The sequence below is a fragment of the Ascidia mentula genome, chromosome 6 (genome assembly GCF_947561715.1).
Source record: "Ascidia mentula chromosome 6, kaAscMent1.1, whole genome shotgun sequence".
In the NCBI taxonomy this organism is placed as follows: domain Eukaryota; kingdom Metazoa; phylum Chordata; class Ascidiacea; order Phlebobranchia; family Ascidiidae; genus Ascidia; species Ascidia mentula.
In genome coordinates, this window is record NC_138571.1 from 8304855 (window position 1) to 8329011 (window position 24157).

The window sequence follows — 24157 nt, forward strand, 5'->3', positions numbered from 1 at the left end:
GCCAGCACGTGCCGCCATCACGTGCCTCAACATAAGTCCACACTCCACAGACGTGCCTAGATATATCTTCACACCGTCTAATGTGTTCTGCCAAGCTTATTAATGATAGATACGTAACACATCTTTTGTTGTTGTTGTTTTGTTTTTTTTCAAAAAAAAAACAAAAAAATATAAAACTAGTTGATATAAAAGGAAAAAAAAATGAAAAGTTTTTCTTCCAGTTGCCGATATGTGTTTGTCTTTTTGCAACGCCCGTACCTTCCATAGGGCCGGTCCTATGACCAAGAATGGTTCCACCGGTCCTTCGTCACGTCACCAGTCGAAATGATTGCTGCAAGTTGTTGTGCGTATTCGCTGACGTTTGCGAGAAATAAATGAATTGAATTGAATTGAATTGTCCATTTTGCAGTATATGATTTTTCGATGAAAAATATTTTTTTGCAGTACAAGCTTTATTATACAGTGGAAAACGCTGATACTCCAGTATTGCTTTTGCGGTTGCACAACGTATGTAACTGTGCAATTTCAGCACTTGTCCATTTTGCAGTATATGATTTTTTGTGAAAAAATAATTTTTTTCAGTACAAGCTTTATTATACAGTGGAAAACGCTGGTATTCCAGTATTGCTTTTGCTGTTGCACAACGTATGTAACTATGCGATTTCAGCACTTGTCCATTTTGCAGTATATGACTTTTCGATGAAAAATATTTTTTTGCTGCACAAGCTTTATTATACAGTGGAAAACGCTGATACTCCAGTATTGCATTTGCGGTTGCACAACGTATGTAACTATGCGATTTCAGCACTTGTCCATTTTGCAGTATATGAATTTTCGATGAAAAATATTTTTTTTGCAGTACAAGCTTTATTATACCGTGGAAAACGCTGATACTCCAGTATTGCTTTTGCGGTTGCACAACGTCTGTAACTATGCGATTTCAGCACTTGTCCATTTTGCAGTATATGACTTTTCGATGAAAAATATTTTTTTGCAGTACAAGTTTTATTATACAGTGGAAAACGCTGATACTCCAGTATTGCTTTTGCGGTTGCACAACGTATGTAACTGTGCGATTTCAGCACTTGTCCATTTTGCAGTATATGACTTTTCGATGCAAAATAATTTTTTTCAGTACAAGCTTTATTATACAGTGGAAAACGCTGGTACTCCAGTATTGCTTTTGCGGTTGCACAACGTATGTAACTGAGCGATTTCAGCACTTGTCCATTTTGCAGTATATGACTTTTCGATGAAAAATATTTTTTTGCAGTACAAGCTTTATTGTACAGTGGAAAACGCTGATACTCCAGTATTGCTTTTGCGGTTGAACAACGTATGTAACTATGCGATTTCAGCACTTGTCCATTTTGCAGTATATGACTTTTCGATGAAAAATATTTTTTTGCAGTACAAGCTTTATTATACAGTGGAAAACGCTGATACTCCAGTATTGCTTTTGCGGTTGCACAACGTATGTAACTATGAGATTTCAGCACTTGTCCATTTTGCAGTGTATGACTTTTCGATAAAAAATAATTTTTTTCAGTACAAGCTTTATTATACAGTGGAAAACGCTGATACTCCAGTATTGCTTTTGCGGTTGCACAACGTATGTAACTGTGCGATTTCAGTACTTGTCCATTTTGCAGTATATGACTTTTCGATAAAAAATAATTTTTTTCAGTACAAGCTTTATTTTACAGTGGAAAACGCTGGTACTCCAGTATTGCCTTTGCGGTTGCACAACGTATGTAACTGTGCGATTTCAGCACTTGTCCATTTTGCAGTATATGATTTTTCGATGAAAAATATTTTTTTGCAGTACAAGCTTTATTATACAGTGGAAAACGCTGATACTCCAGTATTGCTTTTGCGGTTGCACAACGTATGTAACTGTGCAATTTCAGCACTTGTCCATTTTGCAGTATATGATTTTTTGTGAAAAAATAATTTTTTTCAGTACAAGCTTTATTATACAGTGGAAAACGCTGGTATTCCAGTATTGCTTTTGCTGTTGCACAACGTATGTAACTATGCGATGTCAGCACTTGTCCATTTTGCAGTATATGACTTTTCGATGAAAAATATTTTTTTGCTGTACAAGCTTTATTATACAGTTGAAAACGCTGATACTCCAGTATTGCATTTGCGGTTGCACAACGTATGTAACTATGCGATTTCAGCACTTGTCCATTTTGCAGTATATGAATTTTCGATGAAAAATATTTTTTTTGCAGTACAAGCTTTATTATACCGTGGAAAACGCTGATACTCCAGTATTGCTTTTGCGGTTGCACAACGTCTGTAACTATGCGATTTCAGCACTTGTCCATTTTGCAGTATATGACTTTTCGATGAAAAATATTTTTTTGCAGTACAAGCTTTATTATACTGTGGAAAACGCTGATACTCCAGTATTGCTTTTGCGGTTGCACAACGTATGTAACTATGCGATTTCAGCACTTGTCCATTTTGCAGTATGTGACTTTTCGATGAAAAATATTTTTTTGCAGTACAAGCTTTATTATACAGTGGAAAACGCTGATACTCCAGTATTGCTTTTGCGGTTGCACAACGTATGTAACTATGCGATTTCAGCACTTGTCCATTTTGCAGTATATGACTTTTCGATGCAAAATAATTTTTTTCAGTACAAGCTTTATTATACAGTGGAAAACGCTGGTACTCCAGTATTGCTTTTGCGGTTGCACAACGTATGTAACTGAGCGATTTCAGCACTTGTCCATTTTGCAGTATAAGATTTTTCGATGAAAAATATTTTTTTGCAGTACAAGCTTTATTATACAGTGGAAAACGCTGATACTCCAGTATTGTTTTTGCGGTTGCACAACGTATGTAACTGTGCAATTTCAGCACTTGTCCATTTTGCAGTATATGACTTTTCGATGAAAAATATTTTTTTGCAGTACAAGCTTTATTGTACAGTGGAAAACGCTGATACTCCAGTATTGCTTTTGCGGTTGAACAACGTATGTAACTATGCGATTTCAGCACTTGTCCATTTTGCAGTATATGACTTTTCGATGAAAAATATTTTTTTGCAGTACAAGCTTTATTATACAGTGGAAAACGCTGATACTCCAGTATTGCTTTTGCGGTTGCACAACGTATGTAACTATGAGATTTCAGCACTTGTCCATTTTGCAGTGTATGACTTTTCGATAAAAAATAATTTTTTTCAGTACAAGCTTTATTATACAGTGGAAAACGCTGATACTCCAGTATTGCTTTTGCGGTTGCACAACGTATGTAACTGTGCGATTTCAGTACTTGTCCATTTTGCAGTATATGACTTTTCGATAAAAAATAATTTTTTTCAGTACAAGCTTTATTTTACAGTGGAAAACGCTGGTACTCCAGTATTGCCTTTGCGGTTGCACAACGTATGTAACTGTGCGATTTCAGCACTTGTCCATTTTGCAGTATATGATTTTTCGATGAAAAATATTTTTTGGCAGTACAAGCTTTATTATACAGTGGAAAACGCTGATACTCCAGTATTGCTTTTGCGGTTGCACAACGTATGTAACTGTGCAATTTCAGCACTTGTCCATTTTGCAGTATATGATTTTTTGTGAAAAAATAATTTTTTTCAGTACAAGCTTTATTATACAGTGGAAAACGCTGGTATTCCAGTATTGCTTTTGCTGTTGCACAACGTATGTAACTATGCGATGTCAGCACTTGTCCATTTTGCAGTATATGACTTTTCGATGAAAAATATTTTTTTGCTGTACAAGCTTTATTATACAGTTGAAAACGCTGATACTCCAGTATTGCATTTGCGGTTGCACAACGTATGTAACTATGCGATTTCAGCACTTGTCCATTTTGCAGTATATGAATTTTCGATGAAAAATATTTTTTTTGCAGTACAAGCTTTATTATACCGTGGAAAACGCTGATACTCCAGTATTGCTTTTGCGGTTGCACAACGTCTGTAACTATGCGATTTCAGCACTTGTCCATTTTGCAGTATATGACTTTTCGATGAAAAATATTTTTTTGCAGTACAAGCTTTATTATACTGTGGAAAACGCTGATACTCCAGTATTGCTTTTGCGGTTGCACAACGTATGTAACTATGCGATTTCAGCACTTGTCCATTTTGCAGTATGTGACTTTTCGATGAAAAATATTTTTTTGCAGTACAAGCTTTATTATACAGTGGAAAACGCTGATACTCCAGTATTGCTTTTGCGGTTGCACAACGTATGTAACTGTGCAATTTCAGCACTTGTCCATTTTGCAGTATATGACTTTTCGATGAAAAATATTTTTTTGCAGTACAAGCTTTATTATACAGTGGAAAACGCTGATACTCCAGTATTGCTTTTGCGGTTGCACAACGTATGAAACTATGAGATTTCAGCACTTGTCCATTTTGCAGTGTATGACTTTTCGATAAAAAATAATTTTTTTCAGTACAAGCTTTATTATACAGTGGAAAACGCTGATACTCCAGTATTGCTTTTGCGGTTGCACAACGTATGTAACTGTGCGATTTCAGTACTTGTCCATTTTGCAGTATATGACTTTTCGATAAAAAATATTTTTTTTCAGTACAAGCTTTATTTTACATTGGAAAACGCTGGTACTCCAGTTTTGCCTTTGCGGTTGCACAACGTATGTAACTGTGCGATTTCAGCACTTGTCCATTTTGCAGTATATGATTTTTCGATGAAAAATATTTTTTTGCAGTACAAGCTTTATTATACAGTGGAAAACGCTGATACTCCAGTATTGCTTTTGCGGTTGCACAACGTATGTAACTGTGCAATTTCAGCACTTGTCCATTTTGCAGTATATGATTTTTTGTGAAAAAATAATTTTTTTCAGTACAAGCTTTATTATACAGTGGAAAACGCTGGTATTCCAGTATTGCTTTTGCTGTTGCACAACGTATGTAACTATGCGATTTCAGCACTTGTCCATTTTGCAGTATATGAATTTTCGATGAAAAATATTTTTTTTGCAGTACAAGCTTTATTATACAGTGGAAAACGCTGATACTCCAGTATTGCTTTTGCGGTTGCACAACGTATGTAACTATGCGATTTCAGCACTTGTCCATTTTGCAGTATATGACTTTTCGATGAAAAATATTTTTTTGCAGTACAAGCTTTATTATACTGTGGAAAACGCTGATACTCCAGTATTGCTTTTGCGGTTGCACAACGTATGTAACTATGCGATTTCAGCACTTGTCCATTTTGCAGTATGTGACTTTTCGATGAAAAATATTTTTTTGCAGAACAAGCTTTATTATACAGTGGAAAACGCTGATACTCCAGTATTGCTTTTGCGGTTGCACAACGTATGTAACTATGCGATTTCAGCACTTGTCCATTTTGCAGTATATGACTTTTCGATGAAAAATATTTTTTTGCAGTACATGCTTTATTATACAGTGGAAAACGCTGATACTCCAGTATTGCTTTTGCGGTTGCACAACGTATGTAACTGTGCAATTTCAGCACTTGTCCATTTTGCAGTATATGACTTTTCGATAAAAAATATTTTTTTGCAGTAAAAGCTTTATTATACAGTGGAAAACGCTGATACTCCAGTATTGCTTTTGCGGTTGCACAACGTATGTAACTATGCGATTTCAGCACTTGTCCATTTTGCAGTATATGACTTTTCGATAAAAAATAATTTTTTTCAGTACAAGCTTAATTTTACAGTGGAAAACGCTGGTACTCCAGTATTGCCTTTGCGGTTGCACAACGTATGTAACTGTGCGATTTCAGCACTTGTCCATTTTGCAGTATATGACTTTTCGATGAAAAATATTTTTTTGCAGTACAAGCTTTATTATACAGTGGAAAACGCTGATACTCCAGTATTGCTTTTACGGTTGCACAACGTATGTAACTATGCGATTTCAGCACTTGTCCATTTTGCAGTATATGACTTTTCGACAAAAAATAATTTTTTTCAGTACAAGCTTTATTATACAGTGGAAAACGCTGATACTCCAGTATTGCTTTTGTGGTTGCACAACGTCTGTAACTATGCGATTTCAGCACTTGTCCATTTTGCAGTATATGACTTTTCGATGAAAAATATTTTTTTGCAGTACAAGCTTTATTATACAGTGGAAAACGCTGATACTCCAGTATTGCTTTTGCGGTTGCACAACGTATGTAACTATGAGATTTCAGCACTTGTCCATTTTGCAGTATATGACTTTTCGATAAAAAATGTTTTTTTTTCAGTACAAGCTTTATTATACAGTGGAAAACGCTGATACTCCAGTATTGCTTTTGCGGTTGCACAACGTATGTAACTGTGCGATTTCAGTACTTGTCCATTTTGCAGTATATGACTTTTCGATAAAAAATATTTTTTTTCAGTACAAGCTTTATTTTACATTGGAAAACGCTGGTACTCCAGTTTTGCCTTTGCGGTTGCACAACGTATGTAACTGTGCGATTTCAGCACCTGTCCATTTTGCAGTATATGATTTTTCGATGAAAAATATTTTTTTGCAGTACAAGCTTTATTATACAGTGGAAAACGCTGATACTCCAGTATTGCTTTTGCGGTTGCACAACGTATGTAACTGTGCAATTTCAGCACTTGTCCATTTTGCAGTATATGATTTTTTGTGAAAAAATAATTTTTTTCAGTACAAGCTTTATTATACAGTGGAAAACGCTGGTATTCCAGTATTGCTTTTGCTGTTGCACAACGTATGTAACTATGCGATTTCAGCACTTGTCCATTTTGCAGTATATGAATTTTCGATGAAAAATATTTTTTTTGCAGTACAAGCTTTATTATACAGTGGAAAACGCTGATACTCCAGTATTGCTTTTGCGGTTGCACAACGTATGTAACTATGCGATTTCAGCACTTGTCCATTTTGCAGTATATGACTTTTCGATGAAAAATATTTTTTTGCAGTACAAGCTTTATTATACTGTGGAAAACGCTGATACTCCAGTATTGCTTTTGCGGTTGCACAACGTATGTAACTATGCGATTTCAGCACTTGTCCATTTTGCAGTATGTGACTTTTCGATGAAAAATATTTTTTTGCAGAACAAGCTTTATTATACAGTGGAAAACGCTGATACTCCAGTATTGCTTTTGCGGTTGCACAACGTATGTAACTATGCGATTTCAGCACTTGTCCATTTTGCAGTATATGACTTTTCGATGAAAAATATTTTTTTGCAGTACATGCTTTATTATACAGTGGAAAACGCTGATACTCCAGTATTGCTTTTGCGGTTGCACAACGTATGTAACTGTGCAATTTCAGCACTTGTCCATTTTGCAGTATATGACTTTTCGATAAAAAATATTTTTTTGCAGTAAAAGCTTTATTATACAGTGGAAAACGCTGATACTCCAGTATTGCTTTTGCGGTTGCACAACGTATGTAACTATGCGATTTCAGCACTTGTCCATTTTGCAGTATATGACTTTTCGATAAAAAATAATTTTTTTCAGTACAAGCTTAATTTTACAGTGGAAAACGCTGGTACTCCAGTATTGCCTTTGCGGTTGCACAACGTATGTAACTGTGCGATTTCAGCACTTGTCCATTTTGCAGTATATGACTTTTCGATGAAAAATATTTTTTTGCAGTACAAGCTTTATTATACAGTGGAAAACGCTGATACTCCAGTATTGCTTTTACGGTTGCACAACGTATGTAACTATGCGATTTCAGCACTTGTCCATTTTGCAGTATATGACTTTTCGACAAAAAATAATTTTTTTCAGTACAAGCTTTATTATACAGTGGAAAACGCTGATACTCCAGTATTGCTTTTGTGGTTGCACAACGTCTGTAACTATGCGATTTCAGCACTTGTCCATTTTGCAGTATATGACTTTTCGATGAAAAATATTTTTTTGCAGTACAAGCTTTATTATACAGTGGAAAACGCTGATACTCCAGTATTGCTTTTGCGGTTGCACAACGTATGTAACTATGAGATTTCAGCACTTGTCCATTTTGCAGTATATGACTTTTCGATAAAAAATGTTTTTTTTTCAGTACAAGCTTTATTATACAGTGGAAAACGCTGATACTCCAGTATTGCTTTTGCGGTTGCACAACGTATGTAACTATGCGATTTCAGCACTTGTCCATTTAGCAGTATATGACTTTTCGACATAAAATATTTTTTTTCAGTACAAGCTTTATTATACAGTGGAAAACGCTGGTACTCCAGTATTGCTTTTGCGGTTGCACAACGTATGTGACTATATGACTTTTCGATAAAAAATATTTTTTTTCAGTACAAGCTTTATTATACAGTGGAAAACGCTGGTTCTCCAGTATTGCTTTTGCAGTTGCACAACGTATGTAACTATGCGATTTCAGCACTTGTCCATTTTGCTATATATGACTTTTCGATAAAAAATATTTTTTTCTGTACATGCTTTATTATACAGTGGAAAACGCTGGTCCTCCATTATTGCGTTTGCGGTTGCACAACGTATGTAACTATGCGATTTCAGCACTTGTCCATTTTGCAGTATATGACTTTTCGATAAAAAATATTTTTTTTCAGTACAAGCTTTATTATACAGTGGAAAACGCTGGTACTCCAGTATTGCTTTTGCGGTTGCACAACGTATGTAACTATGCGATTTCAGCACTTGTCCATTTTGCAGTATATGACTTTTCGATAAAAAATGTTTTTTTTTCAGTACAAGCATTATTATACAGTGGAAAACGCTGGTACTCCAGTATTGCGTTTGCGGTTGCACAACGTATGTAACTATGCGATTTCAGCACTTGTTCATTTTGCAGTATATGACTTTTCGATAAAAAATATTTTTTTTCGGTACAAGCTTTATTATGCAGTGGAAAACGCTGGTACTCCAGTATTGCGTTTGCGGTTGCACAACGTATGTAACTATGCGATTTCAGCACTTGTCCATTTTGCAGTATATGACTTTTCGACATAAAATATTTTTTTTCAGTTCAAGCTTTATTATACAGTGGAAAACGCTGGTACTCCAGTATTGCTTTTGCAGTTGCAGAACGTATCTAACTATGCGATTTCAGCACTTGTCAATTTTGCAGTATAAGACTTTTCGATAAAAAATACTTTTTTTTCGGTACAAACTTTATTATTCAGTGGAAAACGCTGGTACTCCAGTATTGCTCTTGCGGTTGCACAACGTATGTAACTATGCGATTTCAGCACTTGTCCATTTTGCAGTATATGACTTTTCGATAAAAAATACTTTTTTTTCGGTACAAACTTTATTATACAGTGGAAAACGCTGATACTCCAGTATTGCGTTTGCGGTTGCACAACGTATGTAACTATGCGATTTCAGCACTTGTCCATTTTGCAGTATATGACTTTTCGTTAAAAAATGTTTTTTTTTCAGTACAAGCTTTATTATACAGTGGAAAACGCTGGTACTCCAGTATTGCGTTTGCGGTTGCACAACGTATGTAACTATGCGATTTCAGCACTTGTCCATTTAGCAGTATATGACTTTTCGACATAAAATATTTTTTTTCAGTACAAGCTTTATTATACGGTGGAAAACGCTGGTACTCCAGTATTGCTTTTGCGGTTGCACAACGTATGTGACTATATGACTTTTCAATAAAAAATTTTTTTTTCAGTACAAGCTTTATTATACAGTGGAAAACGCTGGTTCTCCAGTATTGCTTTTGCAGTTGCACAACGTATGTAACTATGCGATTTCAACACTTGTCCATTTTGCAATATATGACTTTTCGATAAAAAATACTTTTTTTTCGGTACAAGCTTTATTATGCAGTGGAAAACGCTGGTACTCCAGTATTGCTTTTGCAGTTGCACAACGTATGTAACTATGCGATTTCAGCACTTGTCCATTTAGCAGTATATGACTTTTCGATATAAAATATTTTTTTTCAGAACAAGCTTTATTATACAGTGGAAAACGCTGGTACTCCAGTATTGCTTTTGCGGTTGCACAACGTATGTGACTATATGACTTTTCGATAAAAAATATTTTTTTTCAGTACAAGCTTTATTATACAGTGGAAAACGCTGGTACTCCAGTATTGCTTTTGCAGTTGCACAACGTATGTAACTATGCGATTTCAGCACTTGTCCATTTTGCTATATATGACTTTTCGATAAAAAATTTTTTTTTTCTGTACATGCTTTATTATACAGTGGAAAACGCTGGTCCTCCAGTATTGCGTTTGCGGTTGCACAACGTATGTAACTATGCGATTTCAGCACTTGTCCATTTTGCAGTATATGACTTTTCGATAAAAAATATTTTTTTTCAGTACAAGCTTTATTATACAGTGAAAAACGCTGGTACTCCAGTATTGCTTTTGCAGTTGCACAACGTATGTAACTATGCGATTTCAGCACTTGTCCATTTTGCAGTATATGACTTTTCGATAAAAAATACTTTTTTTTCGGTACAAACTTTATTATACAGTGGAAAACGCTGGTACTCCAGTATTGCTTTTGCGGTTGCACAACGTATGTAACTATGCGATTTCATCACTTGTCCATTTTGCAGTATATGACTTTTCGATAAAAAATACTTTTTTTTCGGTACAAACTTTATTATACAGTGGAAAACGCTGGTACTCCAGTATTGCTTTTGCGGTTGCACAACGTATGTAACTATGCGATTTCAGCACTTGTCCATTTTGCAGTATATGACTTTTCGATAAAAAATGTTTTTTTTTCAGTACAAGCTTTATTATACAGTGGAAAACGCTGGTACTCCAGTATTGCGTTTGCGGTTGCACAACGTATGTAACTATGCGATTTCAGCACTTGTTCATTTTGCAGTATATGACTTTTCGATAAAAAATATTTTTTTTCAGTACAAGCTTTATTATGCAGTGGAAAACGCTGGTACTCCAGTATTGCTTTTGCAGTTGCACAACGTATGTAACTATGCGATTTCAGCACTTGTCCATTTAGCAGTATATGACTTTTCGATATAAAATATTTTTTTTCAGTATAAGCTTTATTATACAGTGGAAGACGCTGGTACTCCAGTATTGCTTTTGCGGTTGCACAACGTATGTGACTATATGACTTTTCGATAAAAAATATTTTTTTTCAGTACAAGCTTTATTATACAGTGGAAAACGCTGGTACTCCAGTATTGCTTTTGCGGTTGCACAACGTATGTAACTATGCGATTTCAGCACTTGTCAATTTTGCAGTATATATGTTTTCGATAAAAAATACTTTTTTTCGGTACAAACTTTATTATTCAGTGGAAAACGCTGGTACTCCAGTATTGCGTTTGCGGTTGCACAACGTATGTAACTATGCGATTTGAGCACTTGTCCATTTTGCAGTATATGACTTTTCGATATAAAATATTTTTTTTCAGTACAAGCATTATTATGCAGTGGAAAACGCTGGTACTCCAGTATTGCTTTTGCAGTTGCACAACGTATGTAACTATGCGATTTCAGCACTTGTCCATTTTGCAGTATATGACTTTTCGATAAAAAATATTTTTTTTCGGTACAAGCTTTATTATACAGTGGAAAACGCTGGTACTCCAGTATTGCTTTTGCAGTTGCACAACGTATGTAACTATGCGATTTCAGCATTTGTCCATTTTGCTATATATGACTTTTCGATAAAAAATATTTTTTTCTGTACATGCTTTATTATAAAGTGGAAAACGCTGGTCCTCCAGTATTGCGTTTGCGGTTGCACAACGTTTGTAACTATGCGATTTCAGCACTTGTCCATTTTGCAATATATGACTTTTCGATAAAAAATATTTTTTTTCAGTACAAGCTTTATTATGCAGTGGAAAACGCTGGTACTCCAGTATTGCGTTTGCGGTTGCACAACGTATGTAACTATGCGATTTCAGCACTTGTCCATTTTGCAGTATATGACTTTTCGACATAAAATATTTTTTTTCAGTTCAAGCTTTATTATACAGTGGAAAACGCTGGTACTCCAGTATTGCTTTTGCAGTTGCAGAACGTATCTAACTATGCGATTTCAGCACTTGTCAATTTTGCAGTATAAGACTTTTCGATAAAAAATACTTTTTTTTCGGTACAAACTTTATTATTCAGTGGAAAACGCTGGTACTCCAGTATTGCTCTTGCGGTTGCACAACGTATGTAACTATGCGATTTCAGCACTTGTCCATTTTGCAGTGTATGACTTTTCGATAAAAAATACTTTTTTTTCGGTACAAACTTTATTATACAGTGGAAAACGCTGATACTCCAGTATTGCGTTTGCGGTTGCACAACGTATGTAACTATGCGATTTGAGCACTTGTCCATTTTGCAGTATATGACTTTTCGATAAAAAATGTTTTTTTTTCAGTACAAGCTTTATTATACAGTGGAAAACGCTGGTACTCCAGTATTGCGTTTGCGGTTGCACAACGTATGTAACTATGCGATTTCAGCACTTGTCCATTTAGCAGTATATGACTTTTCGACATAAAATATTGTTTTTTCAGTACAAGCTTTATTATACGGTGGAAAACGCTGGTACTCCAGTATTGCTTTTGCGGTTGCACAACGTATGTGACTATATGACTTTTCGATAAAAAATATTTTTTTTCAGTACAAGCTTTATTATACAGTGGAAAACGCTGGTACTCCAGTATTGCGTTTGCGGTTGCACAACGTATGTAACTATGCGATTTCAACACTTGTCCATTTTGCAATATATGACTTTTCGATAAAAAATACTTTTTTTTCGGTACAAGCTTTATTATGCAGTGGAAAACGCTGGTACTCCAGTATTGCTTTTGCAGTTGCACAACGTATGTAACTATGCGATTTCAGCACTTGTCCATTTAGCAGTATATGACTTTTCGATATAAAATATTTTTTTTCAGAACAAGCTTTATTATACAGTGGAAAACGCTGGTACTCCAGTATTGCTTTTGCGGTTGCACAACGTATGTGACTATATGACTTTTCGATAAAAAATATTTTTTTTCAGTACAAGCTTTATTATACAGTGGAAAACGCTGGTACTCCAGTATTGCTTTTGCAGTTGCACAACGTATGTAACTATGCGATTTCAGCACTTGTCCATTTTGCTATATATGACTTTTCGATAAAAAATTTTTTTTTTCTGTACATGCTTTATTATACAGTGGAAAACGCTGGTCCTCCAGTATTGCGTTTGCGGTTGCACAACGTATGTAACTATGCGATTTCAGCACTTGTCCATTTTGCAGTATATGACTTTTCGATAAAAAATATTTTTTTTCAGTACAAGCTTTATTATACAGTGAAAAACGCTGGTACTCCAGTATTGCTTTTGCAGTTGCACAACGTATGTAACTATGCGATTTCAGCACTTGTCCATTTTGCAGTATATGACTTTTCGATAAAAAATACTTTTTTTTCGGTACAAACTTTATTATACAGTGGAAAACGCTGGTACTCCAGTATTGCTTTTGCGGTTGCACAACGTATGTAACTATGCGATTTCATCACTTGTCCATTTTGCAGTATATGACTTTTCGATAAAAAATACTTTTTTTTCGGTACAAACTTTATTATACAGTGGAAAACGCTGGTACTCCAGTATTGCTTTTGCGGTTGCACAACGTATGTAACTATGCGATTTCAGCACTTGTCCATTTTGCAGTATATGACTTTTCGATAAAAAATGTTTTTTTTTCAGTACAAGCTTTATTATACAGTGGAAAACGCTGGTACTCCAGTATTGCGTTTGCGGTTGCACAACGTATGTAACTATGCGATTTCAGCACTTGTTCATTTTGCAGTATATGACTTTTCGATAAAAAATATTTTTTTTCAGTACAAGCTTTATTATGCAGTGGAAAACGCTGATACTCCAGTATTGCTTTTGCAGTTGCACAACGTATGTAACTATGCGATTTCAGCACTTGTCCATTTAGCAGTATATGACTTTTCGATATAAAATATTTTTTTTCAGTATAAGCTTTATTATACAGTGGAAGACGCTGGTACTCCAGTATTGCTTTTGCGGTTGCACAACGTATGTGACTATATGACTTTTCGATAAAAAATATTTTTTTTCAGTACAAGCTTTATTATACAGTGGAAAACGCTGGTACTCCAGTATTGCTTTTGCGGTTGCACAACGTATGTAACTATGCGATTTCAGCACTTGTCAATTTTGCAGTATATATGTTTTCGATAAAAAATACTTTTTTTCGGTACAAACTTTATTATTCAGTGGAAAACGCTGGTACTCCAGTATTGCGTTTGCGGTTGCACAACGTATGTAACTATGCGATTTGAGCACTTGTCCATTTTGCCGTATATGACTTTTCGATATAAAATATTTTTTTTCAGTACAAGCATTATTATGCAGTGGAAAACGCTGGTACTCCAGTATTGCTTTTGCAGTTGCACAACGTATGTAACTATGCGATTTCAGCACTTGTCCATTTTGCAGTATATGACTTTTCGATAAAAAATATTTTTTTTCGGTACAAGCTTTATTATACAGTGGAAAACGCTGGTACTCCAGTATTGCTTTTGCAGTTGCACAACGTATGTAACTATGCGATTTCAGCATTTGTCCATTTTGCTATATATGACTTTTCGATAAAAAATATTTTTTTCTGTACATGCTTTATTATAAAGTGGAAAACGCTGGTCCTCCAGTATTGCGTTTGCGGTTGCACAACGTTTGTAACTATGCGATTTCAGCACTTGTCCATTTTGCAATACATGACTTTTCGATAAAAAATATTTTTTTTCAGTACAAGCTTTATTATACAGTGGAAAACGCTGGTACTCCAGTATTGCTTTTGCAGTTGCAGAACGTATGTAACTATGCGATTTCAGCACTTGTCAATTTTGCAGTATATGACTTTTCGATAAAAAATACTTTTTTTTCGGTACAAACTATATTATTCAGTGGAAAACGCTGGTACTCCAGTATTGCTTTTGCGGTTGCACAACGTATGTAACTATGCGATTTCAGCACTTGTCCATTTTGCAGTATATGACTTTTCGATAAAAAATACTTTTTTTTCGCTACAAACTTTATTATACAGTGGAAAGCGCTGATACTCCAGTATTGCGTTTGCGGTTGCACAACGTATGTAACTATGCGATTTGAGCACTTGTCCATTTTGCAGTATATGACTTTTCGACATAAAATATTTTTTTTCAGCACAAGCTTTATTATGCAGTGGAAAACGCTGGTACTCCAGTATTGCTTTTGCGGTTGCACAACGTATGTAACTATGCGATTTCAGCACTTGTCCATTTTGCAGTATATGACTTTTCGATATAAAATATTTTTTTTCAGTACAAGCTTTATTATACAGTGGAAAACGCTGGTACTCCAGTATTGCTTTTGCGGTTGCACAACGTATGTAACTATGCGATTTCAGCACTTGTCCATTTTGCTGTATATGACTTTTCGATAAAAAATATTTTTTTTCTGCACAAGCTTTATTATGCAGTGGAAAACGCTGGTACTCCAGTATTGCTTTTGCGGTTGCACAACGTATGTAACTATGCGATTTCAGCACTTGTCCATTTTGCAGTATATGACTTTTCGATATAAAATATTTTTTTTCAGTACAAGCTTTATTATACAGTGGAAAACGCTGGTACTCCAGTATTGCTTTTGCGGTTGCACAACGTATGTAACTATGCGATTTCAGCACTTGTCCATTTTGCTGTATATGACTTTTCGATAAAAAATATTTTTTTTTAGTGCAAGCTTTATTATACAGTGGAAAACGCTGATACTCCAGTATTGCGTTTGCGGTTGCACAACGTATGTAACTATGCGATTTCAGCACTTGTCCATTTTGCTGTATATGACTTTTCGATAAAAAATATTTTTTTTCTGCACAAGCTTTATTATACAGTGGAAAACGCTGATACTCCAGTATTGCGTTTGCGGTTGCACAACGTATGTAACTATGCGATTTCAGCACTTGTCCATTTTGCTGTATATGACTTTTCGATAAAAAATATTTTTTTTCTGCACAAGCTTTATTATACAGTGGAAAACGCTGATACTCCAGTATTGCTTTTGCGGTTGCACAGCGTATGTAACTATGCGATTTCAGCACTTGTCCATTTTGCAGTATATGACTTTTCGAAAAAAATATTTTTTTTTAGTGCAAGCTTTATTATACAGTGGAAAACGCTGATACTCCAGTATTGCTTTTGCGGTTGCACAACGTATGTAACTATGCGATTTCAGCACTTGTCCATTTTGCAGAATATGACTTTTCGATAAAAAATACTTTTTTTTCGCTACAAACTTTATTATACAGTGGAAAGCGCTGATACTCCAGTATTGCGTTTGCGGTTGCACAACGTATGTAACTATGCGATTTGAGCACTTGTCCATTTTGCAGTATATGACTTTTCGACATAAAATATTTTTTTTCAGCACAAGCTTTATTATGCAGTGGAAAACGCTGGTACTCCAGTATTGCTTTTGCGGTTGCACAACGTATGTAACTATGCGATTTCAGCACTTGTCCATTTTGCAGTATATGACTTTTCGATATAAAATATTTTTTTTCAGTACAAGCTTTATTATACAGTGGAAAACGCTGGTACTCCAGTATTGCTTTTGCGGTTGCACAACGTATGTAACTATGCGATTTCAGCACTTGTCCATTTTGCAGTATATGACTTTTCGAAAAAAATATTTTTTTTTAGTGCAAGCTTTATTATACAGTGGAAAACGCTGATACTCCAGTATTGCGTTTGCGGTTGCACAACGTATGTAACTATGCGATTTCAGCACTTGTCCATTTTGCTGTATATGACTTTTCGATAAAAAATATTTTTTTTCTGCACAAGCTTTATTATACAGTGGAAAACGCTGATACTCCAGTATTGCTTTTGCGGTTGCACAGCGTATGTAACTATGCGATTTCAGCACTTGTCCATTTTGCAGTATATGACTTTTCGAAAAAAATATTTTTTTTTAGTGCAAGCTTTATTATACAGTGGAAAACGCTGATACTCCAGTATTGCGTTTGCGGTTGCACAGCGTATGTAACTATGCGATTTCAGCACTTGTCCATTTTGCAGTATATGACTTTTCGAAAAAAATATTTTTTTTTAGTGCAAGCTTTATTATACAGTGGAAAACGCTGATACTCCAGTATTGCTTTTGAGGTTGCACAACGTATGTAACTGTGCGATTTCAGCACTTGTCCATTTTGCAGTATACGACTTTTCGTGAAAAAATATTTTTTTTCAGTACAAGATTTGTTATACATTGGAAAACGTTGGTACTCCAGTATTGCTTTTGCGGTTGCACAACGTATGTAACTGTGCCATCTCAGCACTTGTCTATTTTGCAGTATATGACTTTTCGATAAAAAATATTTTTTTTCAGCACAAGCTTTATTATACAGTGGAAAACGCTGATACTCCAATATTGCGTTTGCGGTTGCACAACGTATGTAACTATGTGATTTCAGCACTTGTCCATTTTGCAGTAAATGACTTTTCGATAAAAAACATTTTTTTTCAGTACAAGCTTTATTATACAGTGGAAAACGCTGATACTCCAGTATTGCTTTTGCGGTTGCACAGCGTATGTAACTATGCGATTTCAGCAATTGTCCATTTTGCAGTACATGACTTTTCGATAAAAAATATTTTTTTTCAGTACAAGCTTTATTATACACTGGAAAACGCTGATACTCCAGTACTAAGTTTGCGGTTGCACAACGTATGTAACTATGCGATTTCAGCACTTGTCCATTTTGCAGTATATGACTTTTCGATAAAAAATATTTTTTTTCAGTACAAGCCATGTGATACAGTGGAAAACGCTGATACTCCAGTATTGCGTTTGCGGTTGCACAACGTATGTAACTATGTGATTTCAGCACTTGTCCATTTTGCAGTATACGACTTTTCTTGAAAAAATATTTTTTTTCAGTACAAGCATTATTATACATTGGAAAACGTTGGTACTCCAGTATTGCTTTTGCGGTTGCACAACGTATGTAACTGTGCGATTTCAGCACTTGTCCATTTTGCAGTATATGACTTTTCGATAAAAAATATTTTTTTTCAGCACAAGCTTTATTATACAGTCGAAAACGCTGATACTCCAATATTGCGTTTGCGGTTGCACAACGTATGTAACTATGTGATTTCAGCACTTGTCCATTTTGCAGTATATGACTTTTCGATAAAAAATATTTTTTTTCAGTACAAGCTTTATTATACAATGGAAAATGCTAATACTCCAGTATTGCTTTTGCGGTTGCACAACGTATGTAACTATGCGATTTCAGCACTTGTCCATTTTGCAGTATATGACTTTTCGATATAAAATATTTTTTTTCAGAACAAGCTTTATTATACAGTGGAAAACGCTGGTACTCCAGTATTGCTTTTGCGGTTGCACAACGTATGTGACTATATGACTTTTCGATAAAAAATTTTTTTTTTCTGTACAAACCTTATTATACAGTGGAAAACGCTGGTACTCCAGTATTGCTTTTGCGGTTGCACAACGTATGTAACTATGCGATTTCAGCACTTGTCCATTTTGCAGTATATGACTTTTCGATAAAAAATACTTTTTTTTCGGTACAAACTTTATTATACAGTGGAAAACGCTGGTACTCCAGTATTGCTTTTGCGGTTGCACAACGTATGTAAGTATGCGATTTCAGCACTTGTCCATTTTGCAGTATATGACTTTTCGATAAAAAATATTTTTTTTCAGTACAAGCCATGTGATACAGTGGAAAACGCTGATACTCCAGTATTGCGTTTGCGGTTGCACAACGTATGTAACTATGTGATTTCAGCACTTGTCCATTTTGCAGTATACGACTTTTCTTGAAAAAATATTGTTTTTTCAGTACAAGCATTATTATACATTGGAAAACGTTGGTACTCCAGTATTGCTTTTGCGGTTGCACAACGTATGTAACTGTGCGATTTCAGCACTTGTCCATTTTGCAGTATATGACTTTTCGATAAAAAATATTTTTTTTCAGCACAAGCTTTATTATACAGTCGAAAACGCTGATACTCCAATATTGCGTTTGCGGTTGCACAACGTATGTAACTATGTGATTTCAGCACTTGTCCATTTTGCAGTATATGACTTTTCGATAAAAAATATTTTTTTTCAGTACAAGCTTTATTATACAATGGAAAATGCTAATACTCCAGTATTGCTTTTGCGGTTGCACAACGTATGTAACTATGCGATTTCAGCACTTGTCCATTTTGCAGTATATGACTTTTCGATATAAAATATTTTTTTTCAGAACAAGCTTTATTATACAGTGGAAAACGCTGGTACTCCAGTATTGCTTTTGCGGTTGCACAACGTATGTGACTATATGACTTTTCGATAAAAAATTTTTTTTTTCTGTACAAACTTTATTATACAGTGGAAAACGCTGGTACTCCAGTATTGCTTTTGCGGTTGCACAACGTATGTAACTATGCGATTTCAGCACTTGTCCATTTTGCAGTATATGACTTTTTGATAAAAAATATTTTTTTTCAGCACAAGCTTTATTATACAGTCGAAAACGCTGATACTCCAATATTGCGTTTGCGGTTGCACAACGTATGTAACTATGTGATTTCAGCACTTGTCCATTTTGCAGTATATGACTTTTCGATAAAAAATATTTTTTTTCAGTACAAGCTTTATTATACAATGGAAAATGCTAATACTCCAGTATTGCTTTTGCGGTTGCACAACGTATGTAACTATGCGATTTCAGCACTTGTCCATTTTGCAGTATATGACTTTTCGATATAAAATATTTTTTTTCAGAACAAGCTTTATTATACAGTGGAAAACGCTGGTACTCCAGTATTGCTTTTGCGGTTGCACAACGTATGTGACTATATGACTTTTCGATAAAAAATTTTTTTTTTCTGTACAAACTTTATTATACAGTGGAAAACGCTGGTACTCCAGTATTGCTTTTGCGGTTGCACAACGTATGTAACTATGCGATTTCAGCACTTGTCCATTTTGCAGTATATGACTTTTCGATAAAAAATACTTTTTTTTCGGTACAAACTTTATTATACAGTGGAAAACGCTGGTACTCCAGTATTGCTTTTGCGGTTGCACAACGTATGTAAGTATGCGATTTCAGCACTTGTCCATTTTGCAGTATATGACTTTTCGATAAAAATTTTTTTTTTTCAGTACAAGCTTTATTATACAGTGGAAAACGCTGGTACTCCAGTATTGCGTTTGCGGTTGCGCAACGTATGTAACTATGCGATTTCAGCACTTGTCCATTTAGCAGTAGATGACTTTTCGATATAAAATATTTTTTTTCAGTACAAGCTTTATTATACAGTGGAAAACGCTGGTACTCCAGTATTGCTTTTGCGGTTGCACAACGTATGTGACTATATGACTTTTCGATAAAAAATATTTTTTTTCAGTACAAGCTTTATTATACAGTGGAAAACGCTGGTACTCCAGTATTGCTTTTGCAGTTGCACAACGTATGTAACTATGCGATTTCAGCACTTGTCCATTTTGCTATATATGACTTTTCGATAAAAAATATTTTTTTCTGTACATGCTTTATTATACAGTGGAAAACGCTGGTCCTCCAGTATTGCGTTTGCGGTTGCACAACGTATGTAACTATGCGATTTCAGCACTTGTCCATTTTGCAGTATATGACTTTTCGATAAAAAATATTTTTTTTCAGTACAAGCTTTATTATACAGTGGAAAACGCTGGTACTCCAGTATTGCTTTTGCAGTTGCACAACGTATGTAACTATGCGATTTCAGCACTTGTCAATTTTGCAGTATATGACTTTTCGATAAAAAATACTTTTTTTTCGGTACAAACTTTATTATTCAGTGGAAAAGGCTGGTACTCCAGTATTGCTTTTGCGGTTGCACAACGTATGTAACTATGCGATTTCAGCACTTGTCCATTTTGCAGTATATGACTTTTCGATAAAAAATACTTTTTTTTCGGTACAAACTTTATTATACAGTGGAAAACGCTGATACTCCAGTATTGCGTTTGCGGTTGCACAACGTATGTAACTATGCGATTTGAGCACTTGTCCATTTTGCAGTATATGACTTTTCGATAAAAAATATTTTTTTTCAGTACAAGCTTTATTATACAGTGGAAAACGCTGGTACTCCAGTATTGCTTTTGCAGTTGCACAACGTATGTAACTATGCGATTTCAGCACTTGTCCATTTTGCTATATATGACTTTTCGATAAAAAATATTTTTTTCTGTACATGCTTTATTATACAGTGGAAAACGCTGGTCCTCCAGTATTGCGTTTGCGGTTGCACAACGTATGTAACTATGCGATTTCAGCACTTGTCCATTTTGCAGTATATGACTTTTCGATAAAAAATATTTTTTTTCAGTACAAGCTTTATTATACAGTGGAAAACGCTGGTACTCCAGTATTGCTTTTGCATTTGCACAACGTATGTAACTATGCGATTTCAGCACTTGTCAATTTTGCAGTATATGACTTTTCGATAAAAAATATTTTTTTTTCGGTACAAACTTTATTATTCAGTGGAAAACGCTGGTACTCCAGTATTGCTTTTGCGGTTGCACAACGTATGTAACTATGCGATTTCAGCACTTGTCCATTTTGCAGTATATGACTTTTCGATAAAAAATACTTTTTTTTCGGTACAAACTTTATTATACAGTGGAAAACGCTGATACTCCAGTATTGCGTTTGCGGTTGCACAACGTATGTAACTATGCGATTTGAGCACTTGTCCATTTTGCAGTATATGACTTTTCGATATAAAATATTTTTTTTCAGTACAAGCATTATTATGCAGTGGAAAACGCTGGTACTCCAGTATTGCTTTTGCAGTTGCACAACGTATGTAACTATGCGATTTCAGCACTTGTCCATTTTGCAGTATATGACTTTTCGATAAAAAATATTTTTTTTCGGTACAAGCTTTATTATACAGTGGAAAACGCTGGTACTCCAGTATTGCTTTTGCAGTTGCACAACGTATGTAACTATGCGATTTCAGCATTTGTCCATTTTGCTATATATGACTTTTCGATAAAAAATATTTTTTTCTGTACATGCTTTATTATAAAGTGGAAAACGCTGGTCCTCCAGTATTGCGTTTGCGGTTGCACAACGTATGTAACTATGCGATTTCAGCACTTGTCCATTTTGCAATATATGACTTTTCGATAAAAAATATTTTTTTTCAGTACAAGCTTTATTATACAGTGGAAAACGCTGGTACTCCAGTATTGCTTTTGCAGTTGCAGAACGTATGTAACTATGCGATTTCAGCACTTGTCAATTTTGCAATATATGACTTTTCGATAAAAAATACTTTTTTTTCGGTACAAACTTTATTATTCAGTGGAAAACGCTGGTACTCCAGTATTGCGTTTGCGGTTGCACAACGTATGTAACTATGCGATTTGAGCACTTGTCCATTTTGCAGTATATGACTTTTCGATATAAAATATTTTTTTTCAGCACAAGCTTTATTATGCAGTGGAAAACGCTGGTACTCCAGTATTGCTTTTGCAGTTGCACAACGTATGTAACTATGCGATTTCAGCACTTGTCTATTTTGCAGTATATGACTTTTCGATAAAAAATATTTTTTTTCGGTACAAGCTTTATTATACAGTGGAAAACGCTGGTACTCCAGTATTGCTTTTGCAGTTGCACAACGTATGTAACTATGCGATTTCAGCATTTGTCCATTTTGCTATATATGACTTTTCGATAAAAAATATTTTTTTCTGTACATGCTTTATTATAAAGTGGAAAACGCTGGTCCTCCAGTATTGCGTTTGCGGTTGCAGAACGTATGTAACTATGCGATTTCAGCACTTGTCAATTTTGCAGTATATGACTTTTCGATAAAAAATACTTTTTTTTCGGTACAAACTTTATTATTCAGTGGAAAACGCTGGTACTGCAGTATTGCTTTTGCGGTTGCACAACGTATGTAACTATGCGATTTCAGCACTTGTCCATTTTGCAGTATATGACTTTTCGATAAAAAATACTTTTTTTTCGCTACAAACTTTATTATACAGTGGAAAACGCTGATACTCCAGTATTGCGTTTGCGGTTGCACAACGTATGTAACTATGCGATTTGAGCACTTGTCCATTTTGCAGTATATGACTTTTCGATATAAAATATTTTTTTTCAGCACAAGCTTTATTATGCAGTGGAAAACGCTGGTACTCCAGTATTGCTTTTGCAGTTGCACAACGTATGTAACTATGCGATTTCAGCACTTGTCCATTTTGCAGTATATGACTTTTCGATTTAAAATATATTTTTTTCAGTACAAGCTTTATTATACAGTGGAAAACGCTGGTACTCCAGTATTGCTTTTGCGGTTGCACAACGTATGTGACTATATGACTTTTCGATAAAAAATGTTTCATTTTCAGTGCAAGCTTTATTATACAGTGGAAAACGGTGATACTCCAGTATTGCGTTTGCGGTTGCACAACGTATGTAACTATGCGATTTCAGCACTTGTCGATTTTGCAGTATATGACTTTTCGATAAAAAATACTTTTTTTTCGGTACAAGCTTTATTATTCAGTGGAAAACGCTGGTACTCCAGTATTGCTTTTGCGGTTGCACAACGTATTTTTTTTTTTTTTTTTTTTCTGTACGAACTTTATTCTACAGTGGAAATATTTTTTTTCTGTACAAACTTTATTATACAGTGGAAAACGCTGGTACTCCAGTATTGCTTTTGCGGTTGCACAACGTATGTAACTGTGCGATTTCAGCACTTGTCCATTTTGCAGTACATGACTTTTCGATAAAAAATATTTTTTTTCAGTACAAGCTTTCCCAGTCAAAAATTATCTACCCCTTTAGTATGGGCCTAGCTTGGTTTAAGATCGGTTTAGTGCGTTTAAGCTTGGCACGGCCAATCAGCACTTATTCGGACGTCAGCCAACCTTATACGTTCGGTTTACGAATGGTGCGCCGTGCTTAAGCTTGCATAATTTCCCCCTGCGCAAAATAATTTTGAAGTGTAATACTGTGCGTGAAGGTGAGTTTTGGCGGCGGGAGTTTTTCCTTGTATACCTGCGTCACACATATCATATTGGTTTGTCATAAGGTGGGCATAGAAGCATGAAGTTGATTTTATTTCATTTTGAGGTAGTTT